General features: G+C 39.3%; 1 non-coding gene across 1 annotated transcript; it reads right to left on the bottom strand.

Annotated features, from left to right (window-relative positions):
• Nucleotides 1–1412: 1412 nt before the first annotated feature.
• LOC112440031 (U6 spliceosomal RNA) lies at nucleotides 1413–1519 on the bottom strand. The gene has a single exon (XR_003028235.2). It is a non-coding gene; the product is annotated as a U6 spliceosomal RNA (small nuclear RNA).
• Nucleotides 1520–23260: the final 21741 nt, after the last annotated feature.

The raw sequence follows: 23260 nt of genomic DNA, 5'->3' as shown, positions 1-23260 counted from the left end.
ACGGCTTTCAGCTCCATCCATGTCCCTGCAAAGGACATGATCTCATTCCTTTTTATGGCTGCATAGTATTCCATGGTGTATATGTGCCATATTTTCTTTATCCAATCTATCATTGATGGACATTTGGGTTGATCCCATGTCTTTGCTATTGTGAATAGTGCTGTAAGGAACATAAGCATGCATGTATCTTTATAATAGCATGGTTTATATTCCTTTAGCTATATATACCTCGTAATGGGATTGCTGGGTCAAATGATATTTCTGCCTCTAGATCTTTGAGGAATAGCCACACTGTCTTCTACAATGGTTGAACCAACAATGTAAAAGCATTCCTTTTTTTCCACAACCTCACCAGCATCTGTTGTTTTTTGACTTTTTAATGATAGCCATTCTGACTGGCATGAAATGGTATCTCATTGTGGTTTTCATTTACATTTCTCTAATGATCAGTGATGTTGAGCTTTTTTCATACGTTTGTTGGCTGCATATGTCGTCTTTTGAGAAGTGTCTTTTCATGTCCTTTGCCCACTTTTTAATGAGGTTGTTTTTTTCTTGTAAATTTAAGTTCCCTGTAGACTCTGAATATTAAACCTTTGTCAGATGAATAGATTGCAAAATTTTTCTCTCATTCTGCAGGTTGTCTGTTCACCCTGATGATAGTTTCTTTTGCTGTGCAGAAGCTCTTTAGTTTAATTAGATCCCATTTGTCAATTTTTCCTTTTGTTGCAATTGCTTTTGGTGTTTTCATCATGAAATCCTTGCCCATGCCTATGTCCTGAATGGTATTGACTAGATTTTCTTCTATGGTTTTTATAGTTTTGGATTTTACATTTAAGTCTTTAATCCATCTTGAGTTAATTTTTGTATAAAGTGTAAGGAAGGGGTCCAGTTTCAGTTTTCTGCATATGGCTAGCCAGTTCTCCCGGCACCATTTATTAAATAGGGAATCCTTTCCCCATTGCTTGTTTTTGTCAGGTTTGTCGAAGATCAGATGGTTGTACATGTGCAGTCTTATTTCTGAGTTATCTATTCTGTTCCATTGGACTATGTGTCTGTTTTTGTACTAGTACCATGCTGTTTTGGTTACTGTAGCCTCTTAGTATAGTTTGAAGTCAGGTAGTGTAATGCCTTCAGCTTTGTTCTTTTTGCTTAGGATTGTCTTGGCTATGCGGGCTGTTTTTTTTGGTTCCATATGAAATTAAAAATAGTTTCTTCCAATTCTGTGAAGAAAGTCAATGGTAGCTTGATGGGGATAGCATTGAATCTGTAAATTACGTTGGGCAGTATGGCCATTTTCATGATATTGATTCTATCCACGTGCATGGAATATTTTTCCATTTGTTTGTGTCCTCTCTGATTTCCTTGAGCAGTGGTTTGTAGTTTTCCTTGAAGAGGTCCTTCACTTCCCTTGTAAAAATATGGAATGCTTCATGAATTTGCATGTCATCCTTGTGCAGGGACCATGCTAGTCTTCTCTGTATTGTTTCAGTTTTAATATATGTGCTGCCAAAGCGAGCACCCCTAGTCTTTTTAAATGCTACATGATAGTAGGTTCAAAATAGCAACCATGCTAACATGAATTGTGTACCTGTTATGTCAGGCAGTGTTCTGGCTCTTTAAGAGTGGTACCTCATTTAATTTTCACAGCAAAACTCTACAAAGAAGAAAATCTTATCATCTTCTTTTTACATTTGAGGTAAACAGAATCACTGAGAAGCTAAGCAATTTGACCAAGGTCACACAGCTAGTGAGCAGTGGAACTGAGCTATGAACCCAAGCAGGCGAATTCTGGAGGCTTCGTTCCACTTTGCTCCTAATATAAACATACCATAATTTATTTAATATTCCCTTGTTCTTGGATACTTAAGTTACTCCAATTTGATTATTATAAATAATGTTGCACTGGAAATCTTTGTTTATGGCAAGTGTCCATGTGCAAATATTTCTGTAGGATAGAGCCCTAAAAATGCATTCTCTGGGTCAAAAGACATGCGCATTGCAAAGTGTTATCATTCAGGTAAGAGGAGGCCTATTGCATTAGGTTAATTATTTACCTTGACCATGACCGAATTCAGAGCATGGTATAACAGGTATGTCTTCAGGACTTGAGGAATGCCTGAGCCCTCAAACCCAGTTTATCTTTTATACCGTGATCTCATTCTTTGTTTCCCAGACTCTCCAATACTCCTCCCCTGATTTGTCTCTGAGAAGGAGTTTGCTAGTCCAGATGTTTCTATGACCCAAATTACTGTTTATTTCGTTTGTATTTGACTTGTCTTATAATGGTGCAATTAGCATGCCTAGGAAGTCCTTTTGCCCAGGGGATTGGGAGTAGGGACCAGAGTTCTCTCTCACTGGGACCTCCTCAGGTTTTGTTGGTTGAATCCTAATAGTGCTGTTGGTTATGCTTTTTCTTGTGGTCACAAGAACATGAACACATCTTCTCTGTCTTATTTTGTTTATTCAAAGATGTCATCAACTTATACTTTTTTTCCTAAAATTTTAAACTTTACTCATTTTGCTTTTACTAATCTTACTACGTTTTTCCCTTCCACTGCAACATATTCACTTTTTGAGCAATATTGAAACTCAACATAGATGTCATTTGTTCAAGGTCACACATATCTATATTAAGTGCCTCATTTAGATGGGTGCCTTAACTGGGTACAGAGAGCTAAAATATCTGAACAGTGAAGTATTTTTATCTTGATTTGCTGTAAATGCAAGCAGAAATTCATATCTGGGTGCCTTAGGCATGGAGTGAAAAGGGGATATGTAACCGAGAGTATGAAATCATATTTAATATGAACACTTCTCTTTCTTGGGAACCACATGAGAGTCCTCACCTGGATATACAAAGGGACCATTTTTATGAGACCCTGACTCCATGATAATTTTCAGAGAAGACAGAATTTGAGCTTGTAGGTAGAATTGTATTCTGCTTTCCTAGAAAATATTCTTTCTATTTATACCTCAATAACAATCTATGCTTTACTGGATCTTTCATAAATATTTGATACTGCATTTTGTTCTTTGTCCCTTAGGCAAACTGATATAGAATGTCTAAATCAGGTGTTTAAGAGAAATTCAGTTACAAGCCTCCTTTCATTTTTACATCCACCCTACAACTTAGTCAAATACATTTTTTCCTGTATTTTAACTCTCCATTGCCTATTTAACTAATGACCTTTCTCACCCTCCACAAAGATGGAAATTAATTCAAAAGTCTTATCACTGAGTTAAAGTCAATTTCTGCAATATAACTTTGACCTCTTTATAGATTCTTGTGAGTCTCCCCCATGAAAATCTTCCCTGCTCATGAGACAAGGGGGTTATGAGGACAAGTCTTCTCACCCGAAGGGGGCTCTGCCAGTGAGCAGTGAGTGCAGTAAAGTGAGTTGCAGTCAGATGTGAACCAGCAGTGGAGATGTTGAGGGGTCTCCCGAAAATAGTATCTTCTGTTATCACCAAGTCTGCCATCACACAGAATAAGCCACTCAGGCATTTCGAGTTCTGGAGCATTTCCCAGATATATTCCATCTCTTCTGCTCTCCTTTTTGGTAGGAAATGCACAAGGTTAAGTAAACAAAGCACAAAGGCAGGCTGCCCGTGGACAATAAACTAGAGGGGGTAAGTGAAAGTTCTTGCATTTGTTGATTAGATTTGAGACACATAATCTGTTTTCTATTAAAATATGATGTCCTAGCAAAAGCATTTCTGGGGAAAAAACACTAGACAAAATACTAACAAAGATGTATCTATTTTAGTTGAAATGTCTACCTTATACTCTCTTGGCCAACCAGCTGTCATTAGATTGATTAATTGGAAAAGGTGAAATATGTATATCATCTAGTTTCTATTTAAGTTTCCAACATTTCCCTCTTTACTGATAATTAAAACATCATTTGAGTCTGTACTTTGAACTTATTTACACCTGATTGCTGAGACCTCCTATTTTCCACAGTAATAAGTACCTTGATAAAAGCTAAGTTCACTATCCTCCTCCTGCTCGTTGTCATATGACAGCACATTCTCACTGAGGAAAAGAATGTTTTGATGTTGTAAGCATCTCTGAATTTTCATAGCTCTGCCTTGCAGTTTCCATATGTTCTAAAAATGCATGGAAATTTCCATAGGAGACACTAAACCTGCCCATCACTTTGGTGTAACGGGCAAGTAGACTTTGTGGAAACTGTTTCCTTACAGAATTCATAGTTAGAAAAATATATCTCACTTCCCTGTGGGATTTGATTAAGTGGAAGGAAGGTACAACACATCTCTTACCACTATTGACATCATAAGGTAAATTAATTATATTCATGAGTCACTCTTAGTACAATCTAGCCAAATCACAGAGATGTCTGAATAGTTCTAACTATAGCCACCATGAGGTTTCATTTGAAGTCACTGCTGCATATTTACAAATAAATACATTTTTGCTGGGTTACCTCTGGAAAATATTATTAAATGGGGAAGGAGCTTGTCTGAGATGAATTCCTTTGAGCAGGAGAACATATTGAAACTACTGTGAATTCTGAATTGGTAGTATTTTTTAGGCTAAGGTCCATCTAAACAGAGATTCCTAGTTCATTTAAGTGTGAGATGTTATGATGAAGTTATTGGTTTCTTCGACTATTCTATTGAAAGAAAGGGGAGAATTTAAAACATACATGGAATTGCTTTATTTTTTGAGACTGTGTCTATACTAGAATGAGATTGACTTCATGAGCTCCATATAAAAATCACCTTCAGCTTCCTGCTATTGAATGCAGCACCATCCTGAACTTGAGACAGCACCATCCTGAACTTGAGACACGGCAACTTATTGCTGCCATGACATTTTGCTGATCCCAGGCTCCCTTGCCCCAGCTGCTGACTAGGAATCCTCCTGGAGTAGCCTGATCCTGTGGGACCATGAGTGAAGAGCCCACCTAACGCTAAGGGTCGTCTCTGCCTGGAATGCTAGACAGACAGACTCTACAACCAGACTGGGAACCTTTAGATATTAGTTCAAGCTTGGATCTAGGCTGACTTTCCCACATTCTTTTAGGCTTCCAATATTGGTAGCCTAAAGTAATGAGCCTCTAGTCTTGGAAGCCAGGTCTAGAGTCAGTTAATTCTCTGAGTCCTGGTCCTATCTATCCCCACTTTCCTTTTCTATCTACCAGCCTATGACATTGGCAGACATCACTGGAATTATAACAGATATGTGCTCAGAAAAGGAAAAAAGACAAATGAACTTGAATATGAGATCTCAAACAACTAGATAGGCAAATCTATTTTAATCTCCCAAAGTAAATCTAATGAACTATTGTCTAAGTATCATCTTCTGTTAAGAGTTTTATGTATTGTCCTCCTTTCTATTTGAAAGGATAATGGAGAGCTGGTTAGATTTCCAGATGTATTACAATGAGTGGTTAAGTTATAAGCCACTGGATGTCACTCTTAGGCTATGCAAGTGTAGCTAGCTGCAGTGGAGATTTTCCAGAGTAAACTGAAGGTAGAGAGTTACAGGAGATAGCCGGGGATAGAAACCAATTGAACTGTTTGGATAGGTACATTTGAAATGTCAGTGAATTACAGCAAAGTTTACCCTTAGGTTCCTATATATTTTCTCTAGACTCATTTCTCAATGGCAGTTAAACAGGACTAATAATCAGAGAAAAATCCCCTTAGCACCAAAAAGCCAAAAAGGCATTCATTTATCCATTCAATACCTCCATTAATCACATGCTATAAGCAGGGTATTGGGCTAATGAACTATGGGATTACAAGAAAAAGTGAATTCATAGCATGCATACATTTAACTTACTGGAATTCAACTATGGCAAAAAAAATGAAAGAAAAATAATATAAATATTTTAGGAAATTCTGCCTGTTATTTCACTCAATGAATTTGTGCCTCGGAGTAATTGTACCTACTGTCTGTCTCTCAGCCTTAAGCCCAGGCTTTTATACTCTGCTCTGTGACACTGGAGGCAGGAATCTGCAGACTGCATTTCCCAGACTTTTTTTGCTATCTAGCTTCTGGTTAGGTTCTGCCGACTGGAGGCACTGGCAGGAAATCAGAGGGTGATAGGAGGGTAGAAGGATGCTCTTTCTGTTTTCAGTTCTGGTCAAAGTCCCTCCATCAGTAGCACTCAAGTAGGACTCCAGCTTATTTTAGCATTTCCAGCATTAGTTCCACAGTGGCTCCTTCAGAGGTACCAGTAGGAACTGCCACGTTCCCTCTTAGCACTCACCACTGGAGTCCAAGTAGCAATCACGTGACATCTCCTCAGCGGTTGCTGAGCCAGCTGTGCAGTGACACATTGGTGGTTGGAAAATCTGCTCTGTGGAGACCCTTCCCCCAAGAAATGGTGTCCTGGTAACACTATTTACTCTTTTTTAATCTTCCAGCCCTAAGAATCATAGCTGCTTTCTATACTACAAATACCAGAGGTACCTGAACACCATTTTTTGTTTGTTTTTTTTCTTTTTCTCTTTCAGCCCTCCAGACTCTGTATAACTGATCTCCTATATTAAATCACCTCTGTTTGAAACACTTGGCATGATTTCTGTTTCTGTTTTCCTGATGGGATCCTGACTGCAGTAAGAATGAGATGAGAGGCCAGGAACACGCCTGTAACCTCAGCACTTTGGGAGGCTGAGGCAGGTGGATCAGTTGAGGTCAGGAGTTTGAGACGAGCCTGGCCAACATGGTGAAACCCTATCTCTACTAAAAATACAAAAATTAGCCAGGTGTGGTGGCATGCACCTGTAGTCCCAGCTACTAGGGAGACAGGCAGGAGAATTGCTGGAACCCAGGAGGCGGAAGTTGCAGTGAGCCAAGATCGCGCCACTGCACTGTATCCAGCCTGGGCAACAGAGTGAGACTCCATCTCCAAAGAAAAAGAAAAAAAAAAAGCATGAGATGGGAGACAGCAATGTTCTCTTTTCTTATCCAGTATCACACTTTGTGTACCTTTCATGGTTGAGACATCTCGTAACACTCATGTTTATATTTATATTTTCAAACAATATAAGCCTACTCACCAGCCAACTGGTTGTCAACCAAAACCAGTAGAATGTAAAGCTTCATAAAAATAAAGGATTTAATGATACACTGGCTTGTTCCAGCACTGAGAGAAAACTGGCCATGTTGGACTTAATGACCCATGGTTGTCAAATTGCCCCTTTCTAGGAAATTTCCAAGGATGATTTGGCCAGATAAGACTTTTGCCTTATATTGCTTTATAAACTGAAACTTTAATAACAATGTTTCCATAGCATACTCTTGCAAAGATGAGCAAGACCAGAGTTATTTCCTTCAAAAGCTCTCCAACTAGTAGAAGACATAAGGCATGTGCAAACAGAAAATGCATGGCAACATTTGATGGGAGCAAAACACACAAGGACCAACCCATTTGTCACCAGTTAGTAGTGAGAGTTTATGAAATAGGTTGGAAGAGGAGGAAAACATGATGCACTGGTTCTGCTACAGACTTCATTCACTGGCTTGCTCAGAGCAAGAAATGATCATTATTTCAATTTTAAAGACCTATTTGGAAGAAGATGCTTGCCTGATCATGAAGCGTTGCTTAATATATAACTTGTCTTCTCCAGGTATATGTCAATGCCATTTTATTTTATTTTTCTCAATGGCCATGGAGAATACAGGTTTACTTCTTCAAGGACTCTCAATAATACACTCTTTAAAGGTTTAATACATTCGTGTTAATTTTTTATTTTGTGCTGGGTTTCTTTTTCAGTGTGTTTATTTCCTTTCCTCTTCCTAGAAAACGTGATTATATTCCTTAGTTCCAAGTTCTATCAGCCCTAATTCTTCATATCTCGCTTCTGGAGTTGATGAAATAATCACTCTCTTCTTAGCATAGAACACCAGCATAAGAAAGGCAAGAAAAGGGACCTTCCAGCTATAGTGCTGGGACCATCAGTCCATGGGAGCTTTTGAATCTCAGTATGTTTCATCTTACCAGGTCATCCACCTCTGAAGGTGGTGACTCACTAGGGTGAGAGATGACTTACTGATGAGGCTGTCTTCACAAGTTCTCATTTGAAGTGGCTTTTGAAGAATAAGGAGTAGATGTGGGAGGGGGTTAGCAGTCAACTCTTTTCTTCCATTATTAAATATTTTGGAATTCAGCACTTTTTAAAATATATATTTGCCTAAAATTCTTAAGGATTCATTTAAAAGAGAGGAGCAAGAAGAAAAGAAAGAAGTTTGAAGCTGAAGAGAAAATACTTGTTGCCCTTTTTCCTCATGGTTTGAGCTTATTTGAACAGTTTTTGTCCTGCCATGTGACTTAGCTTGAGGAATTTTTTGCTGGTTTAGGACAGTAATGGGGATGTAGAACAAATTTTCCCTGAAAATGCCCCTCCTATTTCTTTGAACTATATCAAAGTACACTCCATCCATAATTCTATGCATTTATTTCCTCTTTTCATGGCAACTCGTTCCAGATGAATGTGACAACCTGATAGGTACCAATACAATGGAAGTAATAAGCTTATTTAAAACGGATTTTACTTTTCCCTAAAACAAAATATCTATGTAACTATAGCTTGCTAAGTAGAATGTAAAGCTTTTTTTTTTTTTTTAACAAATGAAGGATCTAATGAGATACTAATATGTTTTGAATATTGGTCCATGAGATTGCTGGAAGAACTTGGCTGCCTTACAACATTACGTTATAGACAAACTTCAGCATGGACTAATATAATTCATATACACCTTAATGGGAACCTCATGGCTCTGACTCACAGCAAGAAATAAAGCCAAATACTCCAATCTGTGGTGCTTATTCAAGTTTCTGCATTTAAATCTGGAGTCATATTTACTTTGTATTTATTTTCTGAAGTGAATGATATTGTGGTGGCCAGGATTCCAGGTATGATTAGGGGATGCCTCACCTTACAAAAAAGGTCAATATTAGATTTTCAGAAGGTAAGCGAGAAGAGAGACTTCATTTTCAGACAGAAAAGACATGGGCAAGAGCCCATAGACAGCAATCCAATGGGGGAGTTTAGCTTTATTTGAAAGTCATCTAAGCAGGATGTGTGAAGGAGGCAAATGTGAGGTTATAAAAAAAAAGCAAAAAATAATTAAGAAGGCTAAATCTTAGCTTGCAGCACCTAGAATATAACTATCTAAAAGAATTGCAGATTTGCCATCAATTAAATAAAAATGTCAAGTCAGCTGTTGTTATCATTTGGGTTAGACAATTGGTTGATTAGTCATTTTGCTATCTTATAAAATGAAACAGGGAGAAAAAGTTTAATGTTAGTCATATCTATGTAATATGGTTAAATTGCTTTAGGACAATGAAATTAATATGCTTTACTATCCCCACAACTGATTGTGTTAAGGGTCGTTTGATCCACAGTGATGCAGCAAAATTCTGTTTTTGAGACAGGCCTCCATGGCTGGTTCAACTGTAGTTATTTTAGTTGTGAAAACACAGTTTCAGTCTCCATGACCTAACTAATACAGGTGGTTGGGGCAATTGTCCAAGTACTCTAATTCAGAGAAAACATTGGCTTTTCTGGAAATTACCTGGGTCATCTGACATGTGTTTTGCTTAAACTAGTTCAATAATTTTTCCAATTCTCTACTTTGGCCAGAAAGATACAATCTACAATGCCTGGACACAAAATATAAACTATATATGGTGAATTTTCTTAACTATAGGGCTTTAAATAGTTTTTTTTTTTTTTCTGAGCTGACAGGTGCAGTCTCACCTAAAAGTAGAAAAAAAATAGTTGGCATAGTTCTATGTTGCATTGAGGGTGCGGTGGGATGAAACAACAGAGATCTGTAGCTCCTCTGAATCAGGAACCAGAATGCCAGAACAGTAGCTTCACAGTGACACTTACAGATACGAGATCTTCCATACCAGTGGTTTTCAAACGTTTCACTAACCATTCTATTCAATAATCAGGATTGCACTAACATAGAAAAAAATCTATTTTCTAAACAGGGACATTTATATGATTAGAGTAGGAATTGCAAACTTAAATGCCAAGACGAGATGGCTAAATTAAATGACTGGGTGTAAGGTAATATGGAGTGGTGGAGACTATGGCAAACAGGAGAATTCATGTCCCATATAAAGGTGACAGCCATTACTCAGCTTCAGCCCAGTTGATACCATGTGCAGATATGTCCCAGCCCTGCCAAATAATCCATTTTTTAACATGTCAGAAATCTAGATCTTTATATGAAATTTCCCAATGTTTAAATGCTGGCAGTCTCTTGGAGCTTGAGGCAGCCAATTAATAACAACACCCCCCTTCTCCTCTTTGTTCATTATGAATTAAGAAATGACACAGGAGTAAGACAGATGGAGATCAAGATGTCAGCATTATTACTGATAAAACTGATTGGAGAACAATACTGCAATCTCTAGCCAAAATATATTTTCTAATTACCGCTCTCAGAAGAAATCTTGGGTATGCAGAACAGTCTTGTCAGGGGAGAAAGGGTAAAAAAAGAGAAATCATCGTGCTCTCAGATTGTTAATAACTTTACCCAATAAAGAAAGGACTAATGAATGTTGGAAATAACCTCCTACCCATCAGGGAGAGAGTTCAGAGAGCTCCTAGAGTAGAAATTCCCCCTACTTCAAACCACCACACTACTACAAACACGAGAATACCGCAAAGATTTTGCAGGTTTGGTTACAGACCACTCCAATAAAACAAATATCACAATACAGGATATCACGTGAATTTTTTGATTTCCCAATGCTAATAAAAGTTATGCTTACACTATAAGGTAGTCTATTAAGTATGCAATAGCATTATGTCCAAAAAGACAATGTACTTCATTAAAAAATACTTTATTGCTAAAAAATGCTAACGATCATCCAAGCCTTTACTGAGTCATAATCTTTTTCTGCTGGTGGAGGGTCTGGCCTGGATGTTGGCAGCTGCTGACTAATCAAGGTTGTTGTTGCTGAAGGTTGGGGTGACTGAGGCAATTACTTAGGATAACAATGAAGTTTGCTTCTTTTCGTGAAAGATTTCTCTGTAGTATGCAATACTATTTGACAACATTTTGACCAGAGTAAACTTCTTTCAAAATTGGAGTCAATTCTCTCAAATGCTGCCACTGCATTATCAACTAAGTTCATGTAATATTCTAAATCATTTGTTGTCATTTCAACAATGCTCACAGCATCTTCACCTGGAGTAGATTCCATCTCAAAAAACCACTTTGCTCATCCATAAGAAACAAGTCTCATTTGTTCAAGTTTCATCATGAGATTGCAGCAATTCAGTCATATCTTCAGGCTGCACTTCTAGTTCTCTTGCTATTTCCACCACGTTTGCAGTTACTTCCTCCACTGAAGTCTTGAACCCCTCAAAGTCATCATGAGGGTTGGAATAAATTTCTTCTAAATTCCTGTTAATGTTAATATTTTGACTTCCTTTCATGAATTATGAATGTTCTTAATGGCATCTAGAATGGTGAATCCTTTTCAGAAGGTTTTCAATTGATTTTGTCCAGATTCATCAGAGGAATCACTATCTATGGCATTTTTAGCCCTACAAATTGTATTTCTTTCTTTTTTTTTTTCTGAGGTGGAGTCTCACTCTGTTGCCCAGGCTGGAGTGTAATGCCGCAATCTCAGCTCACTGCAACCTCTGCCTCCTGGGTTCAAGTGATCCTCCTGCCTCAGCCTTCTGAGTAGCTGGGATTACAGGTGTATGTTACCACACCCAGCTGATTTTTGTATTTTTAGTAGAGACGGGGCTTCACCATGTTGTTCAGGCTGGTCTTGAACTCTTGATCTCGTGGTCCACCTGCCTCAGCCTCCCAAAGTGCTGGGATTACAAGCTTGAGCCACTGTGCCTGGCCTACAAAATGTATTTCTTAGATAATAAGACTTGAAAGTCAAAATTATTCCTTGATCCATGGCCTGCAGAATGATGTTGTGATATCAGGCATGAAAATAACATTAATCACATTGTACATCTCCATCAGAATTCTTGGATGACTAGGTGCATTGTCAATGATCAGTAATACCTTGAAAGCAATTTTTTTTTTTTTTGCAGCAGGTCTCAACAATGGGCTTAAAATATTCAGTAAACTGCTGGATGTGGTGGTGCATGTGTATAATCCCAGGTACTCTGGAGGCTGAGGCAGAAAAACCACTTGAGCCCAGGCATTCAAGACCAGTCTGGGCAACATAATGAGACCCTGTCTCAAAAAAAGAAGGAAAAAAATTCAGTAAATCATACTGGTAAACAGATGTACTTTCATCCAGGCTTTATTGTTCCATTTCTAGGGCTCAGACAGAGTAAACTTAGCATCATTCTTAAGGGCCTTAGGATTTTCAGAAAGGCAAATGAGCATTGGCTTCAACTTACAGTTACCAGCTGCATTAGGCCTTGACAAAAGAGTATCCCGTCCATTGAAGTTTTGAAGCCAGGCATTGACTTTTACTTTCTGGCTATGAAAGTCCTGGATGGCATCTTCTTCCAATAAAAGGCTGTTTCAGCTATTAATACATTGACAATCTGTTGTGTAGTATAGCCACCTTCATCAATTATCTTCTCTTCCTTTCCTTCAATTATCAGTTGTCCCTTTCACTTTAACACTTAGAGGCAATTGTAGGGTTATTAATTGGCCTTAATTTCAATTTTGTTGTTTCTCAGGGAATAGGAAGGCCCAAGGAGAGGAAGAGAGATGGGAGAACAGCCAGTTGGCTGGGCAGAGAAGACACACATTTATCAATTAAGTTTGCTGTCTTATATAGGTGTACTTTGCAGCATCTCGAAACAATTGCAATAGTAACATTAAAGATCACTGATCACCATAACAGATAACAATAAAAAGTTTGAAATCATAAAACGTTTGAAATACTGTGAGAATTACCAAAATGTAACATAGAGACCTGAATATGTTGTTGGAAAAATGGCTCTGATAGACTTGCTTGATGGAGGTTTGCCACAAACCTTCAATTTGTAAAAAAAAAAAAAAAAAAAATGCAATGTCTGTGAAGGTCAATAAAGCAAAGTGCAATAAAATGAGGTATGTCTGTATAAAATGTAAAGCCAAAGGAGTGTAAGTTCCATTCTAACTGCAAGTAGTTCTTTTTAAAAAACACTGTTCAAGGCAAGCACAGATAGACTCAGCCCATGGATACCCAAGCTGCAACCTCTGGCTTATAGTCATTCTGTTTTTAATTTGTCAGTTAGTTTCAATTATTAGGACTAAAACTTGCAGTAATGTTGTAGGCATAAACACTAACATTGAAAATTTTCTTTCTTTTTTTTTTTTTTTCAAGTGTCATTTCTGTTGATGGTAGATTTTTTTTTATTTTTTTATTATACTTTAAGTTTTAGGGTACATGTGCACATTGTGCAGGTTAGTTACATATGTATACATGTGCCATGCTGGTGCGCTGCACCCACTAACTCGTCATCTAGCATTAGGTATATCTCCCAATGCTATCCCTCCCCCCTCCCCCCTCCCCACCACAGTCCCCAGAGTGTGATATTCCCCTTCCTGTGTCCATGTGATCTCATTGTTCAATTCCCACCTATGAGTGAGAATATGCGGTGTTTGGTTTTTTGTTCTTGCGATAGTTTACTGAGAATGATGGTTTCCAATTTCATCCATGTCCCTACAAAGGACATGAACTCATCTTTTTTTATGGCTGCATAGTATTCCATGGTGTATATGTGCCACATTTTCTTAATCCAGTCTATCATTGTTGGACATTTGGGTTGGTTCCAAGTCTTTGCTATTGTGAATAATGCCGCAATAAACATACGTGTGCATGTGTCTTTATAGCAGCATGATTTATAGTCATTTGGGTACATACCCAGTAATGGGATGGCTGGGTCAAATGGTATTTCTAGTTATAGATCCCTGAGGAATCGCCACACTGACTTCCACAATGGTTGAACTAGTTTACAGTCCCACCAACAGTGTAAAAGTGTTCCTATTTCTCCACATCCTCTCCAGCACCTGTTGTTTCCTGACTTTTGAATGATTGCCATTCTAACTGGTGTGAGATGATATCTCATAGTGGTTTTGATTTGCATTTCTCTGATGGCCAGTGATGATGAGCATTTTTTCATGTGTTTTTTGGCTGCATAAATGTCTTCTTTTGAGAAGTGTCTGTTCATAGATCAATGGAACAGAACAGAGCCCTCAGAAATAACGCCGCTTACCTACAACTATCTGATCTTTGACAAACCTGAGAAAAACAAGCAATGGGGAAAGGATTCCCTATTTAATAAATGGTGCTGGGAAAACTGGCTAGCCATATGTAGAAAGCTGAAACTGGATCCCTTCCTTACACCTTATACAAAAATCAATTCAAGATGGATTAAAGATTTAAACGTTAGACCTAAAACCATAAAAACCCTAGAAGAAAACCTAGGCATTACCATTCAGGACATAGGCGTGGGCAAGGACTTCATGTCCAAAACACCAAAAGCAATGGCAACAAAAGCCAAAATTGACAAATGGGATCTAATTAAACTCAAGAGCTTCTGCACAGCAAAAGAAACTACCATCAGAGTGAACAGGCAACCTACAACATGGGAGAAAATGTTCGCAAGCTACTCATCTGACAAAGGGCTAATATCCAGAATCTACAATGAACTCAAACAAATTTACAAGAAAAAAACAAACAACCCCATCAAAAAGTGGGTGAAGGAGATGAACAGACACTTCTCGAAAGAAAATTTTCTTTACTCTTATGGAAATTCAGCACACCACTTAGAATACTTTTTGATGGCTTTGTACAATAATCGAGTCTTTCTCAGTAAGACAGGCTTTCCCAACAATGCATGTCAGGAAATAGATTTTAGTTGATGTCCAGCCCTATATTCTTTATTTACCCAACTTCATAAAGAAAGGTGGCATGCACTGTTCACAGCCCCAGTTCTGACTTCCCACTTCTCTCCCACTTACGCTTTAGGTTCATGTCTGCTAAGGCTGCTACTCACCTCTCGATTTCTTTCCTTGCCTCACACTTCTATTTTGTTTTCCTGGTGACTATTTTGACTCCCCCATGATTCTGATTCCTCCTTCCCTACCCACTTCCAGCCATCCTCCCTCGAGATATGCTAAGTATACACTCCACCAAGTTCAACAGCGGAGACCCTCCTACACTGTGTGGGTCTCCCATTCAGTTTCCTGTAGACCTTTGAATGGGAAATGGCACTCATAGTTTTTCCATTCTTGGTGGTTCTGCAAATGTTTATTATTAAATATAGTTTGCAATGAATAGTCTGTAGGCCAGGGCAATGACATTTACCATAACAGGATCAATTTTGTTATCATGGTTTGGCATTGTAAATGGGTTTCTTATTCAGCAGTGAAAGTAAACAAAGGCCAGGTGCAGTGGCTCACACCTGTAATCCCAGCATTTTGGGAGGCTGAAGCAGGAGAATCACTTCAGCTCAAGAGTTCAAGACCAGCCCAGGGATTGTGGCGAGACCTCTTCTCTAATAAAAACTTTTTACAAAATTAGCTGGCCATGGTGGTACACGCCTGTAGTCCCAGCTACTCAGGAGGCTGAGGGAGGAGGATCACTTGAGCCTGGGAGATGGAGATTGTAGTGAGCTGTGATTGCACCACTGCACTCCAGCCTACGCAACAGAGTGAGACCCTGTCTCAAAAACAACAACAACAACAACAAAACACAAAACAGTAAACAAAGTCACCTTTGACGGAAATGTCTTAAAAAAAGATTCCCACCCACCCCTACAACATGACTGAATTTCAATAAGTGATTTAAAATCTAGCCTTCATTTAAGAAAACTCCTTTCCTAGAATCATAATTAATTAAAAAGATCTTTTAAATTTTGTTGTAGCAGTGGTCTGGGGCATTTTTGATGTACAGCTCTAGTTTGCTGTTTTTTAGTTTGTTTCTGATTATTCAAAAGCTGTTTTTTAGGCAAATGGCATCCACATATCAAAATGATAATCCTTTCCTTGCATACTATTTCTTGCATTTCCTCATCTGGAGCTTTCTTCCACCAATATTCAAGGGAGGCCTAGAGGGACAGGGTGCTTTGAAGGGGGCACTAAATAAGATGTTGGAATTTATGCCTGGTTTTGTCCTTTTTTGTTGAAAGATGACCCTGTTGGATAGATTTATCTATGTATAAGGGCATGGAGAAAAAAATCTCAGCCCTGGCTTTCTCAGCCTGCTCAGATATGGACCTTGAACTGCAGCACAACCCAAGAGGGAAGTTAATCTCCACCAAGGCAGACAGCCAGCCTAGAGGCTCAGGTCCACCAGCCAGGGCTGGGCAGTGATCCAGGTATAAAGTTGTAGTAGCTTCTAACTAGAGTGAACCCTAGGCACGTGTCATCTACCAAAACTCAGCTACCACATAGCTTCTATTTATTGAGTACCAACCATGGTTTGGAACTGTGCTAAATGTATCTCACACATTATCTTTTTAATTTAATACTTGCTACCTCCATGAGGTAAGGAGCCTCATAGATGAGGAAACCCAGGCTCAGAGTTATTAAAGTCACACAAAATCACACAGCTAGTGAGAAGCAGAGCTAGGATTTTACTCTGGATGTCAGATTTAATGCCTCTCGAACCCGTCCATTGGCCTGTTCCTGCAATTTCAGTTTTACCTAGGCATTTTGATTAGCATTCTAGTTCTCTATTTGGCTAGGAGCCGTGGCATCCTGCCTAGATTTTAATAAGCCCTATCTAGGTGGATGCAGAGCTCCCAGTCTTGAGGTTGACTGTGCATCTCTTACTCTGAACTATCAGGTAGGGACAGTCTTAGTTTGCTGTGTCATCACAAAGTAGCACAGACTGGGTGGTGTAAACAACAAAAACGTATTTACTCACAAATCTGGAGGTTGAAAGTTTAGGATCAAGTGTCAGCAGCTTTGATTTCTTCTGAGGCTTCTCTTCTTGGCTTGCAGATGGCTACCTTCTCACTGTACCCCCACATTACATTTTCTCTCTAGTTGCACATCCCTGGTGTCTCTCCTTCTGTTCTCAGCTCCTCTTCTTATAAGGACACCAGTCCAGATTGGATTAGGGCCCACCTTAATAGTTTCATTTTCATTTAATTGCCTCTTAAAGGCTCTGTCTCCAGTTACAGTCATATACTGAGGTTCTGGGGGTTAGGGCTTCAACATGTGCATTTTTGGGGGAGTGGAGAGACAATTTAGCCCATAACAGAGATTGAAGGGCCTGCTGCCAATAAATTGATTACTTGGGTCTCTGGTAATATATCTGACTGCTTTTGACCATCACTCTTGGCCCTGCTAGATTGCACTATTGTCTTGAACTACCTATAGGAGGGGACCCCTTTGAATGTGAAGACAGCTGGAAATTTAAGTCTTGTTTTTTATGCCCCATTGCCGCATATTCTGACTTTTACCCTGCTATAGTCTGAATGTCTGAATCCCCTCAACTTTCATATGTGGGAAGCTAATACCCAATGTGATGGTATAAAGAGGTGGGGCCTTTGGGAAGTGATTAAGTCATGAGGGATCCACCCTCATAAATAGGATCAGTGCCCTTGTAAAAGAAGTTAGAGCAAGCTCCCTGGTGCCTTCCACCATGTGCTTATACATAGAAGGTGCCATCTATGAGATATGGGCACCCACCAGACACCAAGTCTACTGGCATCTTTATCTTGGATTTCCCAGCCTCCAGAACTGTGCACAATACATTTCTGTTGTTTATAAGTTACTCAATCTAAGGCATTTTGCTAGAGAAACCTGAACAGACTAAGACATATTCTTTCCCTACTACCCATCCCGCAGAAAAAGATTTGAAAACACCAGTTTTTGTGCCTGGACTGAACAGACTGACGCTCAAGGCCATGCTAACATTCTCTTAACATAGAAGACTCCAGTTATAATACAGATTAAGGAGGCTCTTTATTTTCCCATTAAGGCCACCTTTTAATCTTTATACCAATAAGGTGACCCAGTGAACTTTATAGCTGGTGTTTAAAAGTATCTTTGGTGGGGGGCGGGTGGCGAGAGGTTCTTAGCAATAAAATATATCAATTAAGCACTCAAGCTCTGGGATATCAGATTGCCTGGGTTAGTATTTGAGTGCCATCTTATTACTGAGTGATCTTGGGCAGTTTTCTTGACCTCTTAATGCCACACTTTCCTCATATGTTAAAGGAAAAAATAATAACACCTACCTGGTGGATTTGGGGTTAGGATTAAATGAGTTAAAACATACAATGAAGTTAAAACAAGGCCTGACGCATAGTAAGTACTCAATTTCAGCTCTAACCTTTATTATTATTGTGAGAATTTACAGAATTGCCTTTATTTCATCCTTTGCTATTAGTTTATCCTGGGTAATTTTTATAAAATGTACATTCATGTGATTTATTTGTCTATAAAAGATAAAAATTCAACCAAAACTGGCTTAAGTATGGGAAGGAATTTATTGTCTCTTGTAAATCAAGCAATTTAGGAGCATAACAGCATCAGATATGGCTTGATACAGAGCCCAAGAGAACAAATGATGTCACCAGAACTCAATTTTTTTCTGTACATTTCTCAGCTATGTTGCTTCTATGTTTCTCTATTCTTTGTGATTTCTTTCTTATGGTTGAAAGACTACTGTCATCAGCTCTTGGAACTGCATGATTCTAGGTTAAAATCCAGTTGAAAAGTGAGCATCTTTATTCTAGTATTTCCAAAGAAAATGCCACTCTTATTGGAGTAGGTTAGTCCATGTGCTTAGCTTTGGTTTGATTACTGATGCCATAAAAAATCAGGACTTTGATTGGCCAGATCTGGTTCATCCACCCCACTCTTGAGTTAGGGTTAGAGTCAACTCCATTGGAAGCACATGAATTGAAAGTGGGGAAGTTAGGGTATCACTACCAGAAAAAAGGTTACAAGATTCCAGACAGCAAAATAATAGATGTTCACAGCATGATTGTGTTTTAAATAGATTTGGAAGACTTTGGGCATATGTGGGGGCTCTAGCACATATCACAGATTTTTTCTGTTTTACTATGTGTCCAAATCCACAAATTGGATGTGAATTATGTCTGGCATTATATAAAGACAACACTAATGCAATTGAGATAGTGGGTCTCCTAAAGGAAGCAAGAAGACATACGTTAACATATACAATTGTGAGAATATGAAGGATTTTTACATTTTAGTTCTCATTAACTCTACTCTCCTTCATTCCAGCCCCTTTCCTCCACCTGGCAAAAGGGGAATTATGGATAGAGTCAGCCACTTTGGGTGGAGTGAGTCACTGTACAGCATTAAAAGCTCCATTTCCTCTCCTTCTGGGTGGTACACTGGCCTGGTCCTGTTGCACTGGGAGAAGGTCCAGGCATCTCTTTTTGGATGTTTTTCTCCACTAGATCCTAAGAATGCCCAGTTCAGCTTTAGGCACTGAAAGCTTCCCAGGGATAAACATACAACTAGTTAGGCTTTGTTCAGCCAGAATAGTCTTTCCACTTGCTTCTAGTCCATTCAAACCTGTCTTGCTTGACTACAGAAGCTCTCTATGGATTCTAGCCCAGCCAGCTTGAATTCCACTTTGGCTTTTGGGGTCAAAGCCCTTGTACTTTGTCTGCTTTGTTGAATATCTCCCTTGGAGATATTCCGAAAGAAGTAGTGGTGCACCCAAGGCAAGAATTTAGGTAGTGCTAGGGTCCTTAGCTAAAATATCACCATATTATCTTCCTATTACCATTTAATTGCACCTAATTATACATTCCAAACACAACTTTTGAGAACATTTAGTTTAATCTCATTGTCTTTAAGATCCAGAATTAAAGGTCCAAAGAACAAATAAAGGGGAAATCAAAGGCACTTTATATTGCTCATGTGCTTGAAGAATATGGATCAGTAGTCTGAACTTGGCTGTCAAAACTCTTCTTAAGAATAAAAGAATCTGGCTCCGACAGCCAAACTTGAGCAAAACATCTTAATGGAACCAACTGTTTACTAACATGATTTTCATGGGAGGATCTGGCCCTAGCTCAGAAAGATTTTTAATACAAACTAATCTACTAACAGGATTTGTTTTCTTAACCCAAAGCCTGAACACCGTATCTGTGAAGTATACCACTGTATATAGTGTAATTGTTGTGTATTCCCCTCATTAGGAGAAAGAGTGGAAAATATCAAATCCTGTCAAATGCAGCAAAGGAAAAAAATTGGTCTTTCATTTGTAGAAGAGAAAATAACACCCCAGGGACTCCAAAGCCTGCTCTGTATTACCCAACATTCTCTAATTGAGCCCTCCTTAAAAAATCCAACTTCACAAGTGATGTCTTAGAAATTCCCTCTAATTTAAAGTACTCTACAGTTCAGCATCTGTGAATGTCCCCTTGTGAGCTAGAAAGACTAATGATCAAAAAGGAACCAGTGAGATATAAAGATATTTAACTTCTCTCATGTAAGTTTAGTGATTTAGAAAAGACTGATATGACAGTTTTTTTCTTATTTTAATGACCTTTCCCGCATGCAGCCTCCCTGATTCCCATAATAACACTTTGTTTATACAGATAATTTTCTTTCCAGCAGGAGCTCTTACATGCTTTCATAACCTTTTTCATAAATCAAGTCAATGCACTGTGAAGTTTGATGGGGCACAGGGGTCAGGAGTCTTCCCCTTGAGTCTGCCAATTGGGACACTGATTGCTTTGTTGCCCTTCCTGGACTTCTAAGTGGGCTGATGCTGGTGCAGGGACCTGGGGGAATGGCTTGATTGGGCAGGAAGGCCACCCCACAGTGGCCCAGGGGTAAGTGCAAAGTCTATGAGAAACAGAATGTCTGAGAAGATCCCCCATGAAAAAACCAAACTCCGAATGTGTGTCCAGATTTTGGGAAGCTTAAGTCAGAGATTCTTGGGTTGAGCTTTGGTTATCTCTTAGGAATGCCATTATTTTTTTTTTACTCAAGTGTCCATTTAAAATTAAAAATAACTTCACTGAATGACTCAAGCAAATCAGATGGTATTCTTTTGGTAGCACAAGAAAAAAAAAGCCAGCCCAAATTGGTATATACATATAAGAAAAAATAATGAATGATGTTACTGGGGTATGCAAGGAGGGCATCAGGTACAGTCTGATCCAGGGGATCAAATGGTATGAAGGAGTTTTTTCTTTCTCTCATCTCTTGCCTTAGGTTCCCACTAGATGTTTTCAGGTAGGCTTTTACACAGACTGAGAAAGATGGGAAAGATGGCAGGTAGAAACCTCCTGTTCTCATCTCATCCAAAGAAAGAGAGGAGCCTCTTTTCTCTTGTCATGTCTCTATCAGACTTCAAGGAGTTCTAGACTCTGTGATTCACGTGTATGGATGGGTTTCCCAAAGATGTAGTAGGAAGGAAAATGCACAATTTCACTGTACTGACCCATCTTTGTCAGCTCTCTACTCCTGTTTTCTGAAACCTGCCCCGCCCCACCTCAACATGTGTGTGCGTGCACACACACACACCCACCCCTTGCTAAAATATTCTGAAAGGAAACCTCATATGATAAACATAAGTAAATATGGCATGGCCAACAAATTACGGTCATTTAGGATCTCATCATAACCCCACAGACAGTTGCCTGATGCCCTGATGCCACTTACAATATGTATTTCACAAACACTGTTTTATCTAACATATGTACCATGCACATGGTTCTAAGTATTTTACAAGTATTAACTAACTCAGTTTTTTTTTTTTTTTCTAAGATGGGGTCTCACTCTGTGGCCCAGGCTGGAGTGCAGCAGCATGATTTCGATTCACTGCAGCCTCTGCCTCCTGGGCTCAAGAGATTCTCCTGCCTCAGCCTCCCGAGTAGCTGGGACTATGGGTGTGCATCATCACACCCAGCTAATTTTTCTATTTTTAGTAGAGACGGGGTTTCACCATGTTGATCTAGATGGTCTCAAACTCCTGACCTCAGGTGATCTGCTAGCCTTGGCCTCCCAAACTGCTGGGATTAAAAGTGTGAGCCATTGTGCCTGGCCAACTAACTCAAATCTTTTAACAAACCTATGAGGTAAATACTGTTGTTGGGCCAGCCCCAGTGGCTCACACCTGTAATCTCAGCACTTTGGGAGGCCGAGGTGGGCGAATCACGAGGTCAGGAGTTTGAGACCAGCCTGGCCAACATAGTGAAACCCTGTCTCTACTAAAAATGTAAAAAATTAGCTGGGCATGGTGGTAGGCACCTGTAATCCCAGCTCCTTGGGATGCTGAAGCAGGAGAATCGCTTGAACCTGGGAGGCAGAGGTTGCAGTGAGCCGAGATCGCACCACTGCACTCCAGCCCTGGCTACAGTGTGAGACACTGTCTCAAAAAAAAGAAAAATACTGTTGTTATTCCCATTCTACAGATGAGAAAACTGAGGCTCAGAGTGGCTAAGGCACCTGTACACAGGTGGTAGGTGTCAGAGCCTGGATTTGAATCCAGATGGCCTGGAAACATTTTCTTTGAAAAGAACTTAAATATATTAAATACACTGTCTCCTGTTTATTAGCCCTTGTGCTATTGAAGTTACGGCATTAATGCTTTCTGTGTCCCTCTGCTTGAACCACACTTCAGAGTTACCAGCACACATCCTGTGTTCTCCACTGCTTTCTGATCCATCTCCTCGTCAAGTACAGATAGCAAGGCTGGCATTGCTTTTAAGCTAGCCAGACCTTAGAGATTCCATGCAAGGAATTTGACACATAGTGGACTCTCAGTATGGGTTCATTCCTTCCACCTGTACCCTATTTTTTCCAGCTAATATTAACTTTGCTCATTTATTTATTTATTTATTCATTCATTCTTTTCTCTAGCTTTAATCTTGGAAAATGAGTAGGCCATTGCATCCCATTTGAAAAAGGCAACACCTTGAGCTTTGAGCAGTCAGGAAGAGCTTTGTATTCTATTTTTTCAACTTTTAAGTTCAATGGTACATGTGCAGGATGTGCAGATTTATTACATAAGTAAATGTGTGCCATAGTGGCTTGCTGCACAGATCTGCACAGATCATCCCATCACCTAGGTATTAAGCCCAGCATCCCTTAGCTATTTTTCCTGATGCTCTCCCTCCCACCACCCAAGTGCTTTGTATTCTTAGAGAAATACAAATGCCTCTTTTCTTGGGATCTGCTATCCTATTGACCACTTACTCAGACAGATCATCCAGTGAATGAAGTCTCACTCCAGCCCTGGGCTCCTCCTAGCTTCCAACTCTGCCATAAAAGACTAAAGCCTTTGTACTAGGTTCAACAGTGTCCCCTCCACAATTTTTGTCCACATAGGATCACAGG

Source organism: Pan paniscus, chromosome 4 (genome assembly GCF_029289425.2).
Source record: "Pan paniscus chromosome 4, NHGRI_mPanPan1-v2.0_pri, whole genome shotgun sequence".
NCBI lineage: Eukaryota > Metazoa > Chordata > Mammalia > Primates > Hominidae > Pan > Pan paniscus.
Note: the sequence above shows the minus strand (reverse complement) of the source record. Positions and strands in the feature narration are given on the sequence as shown.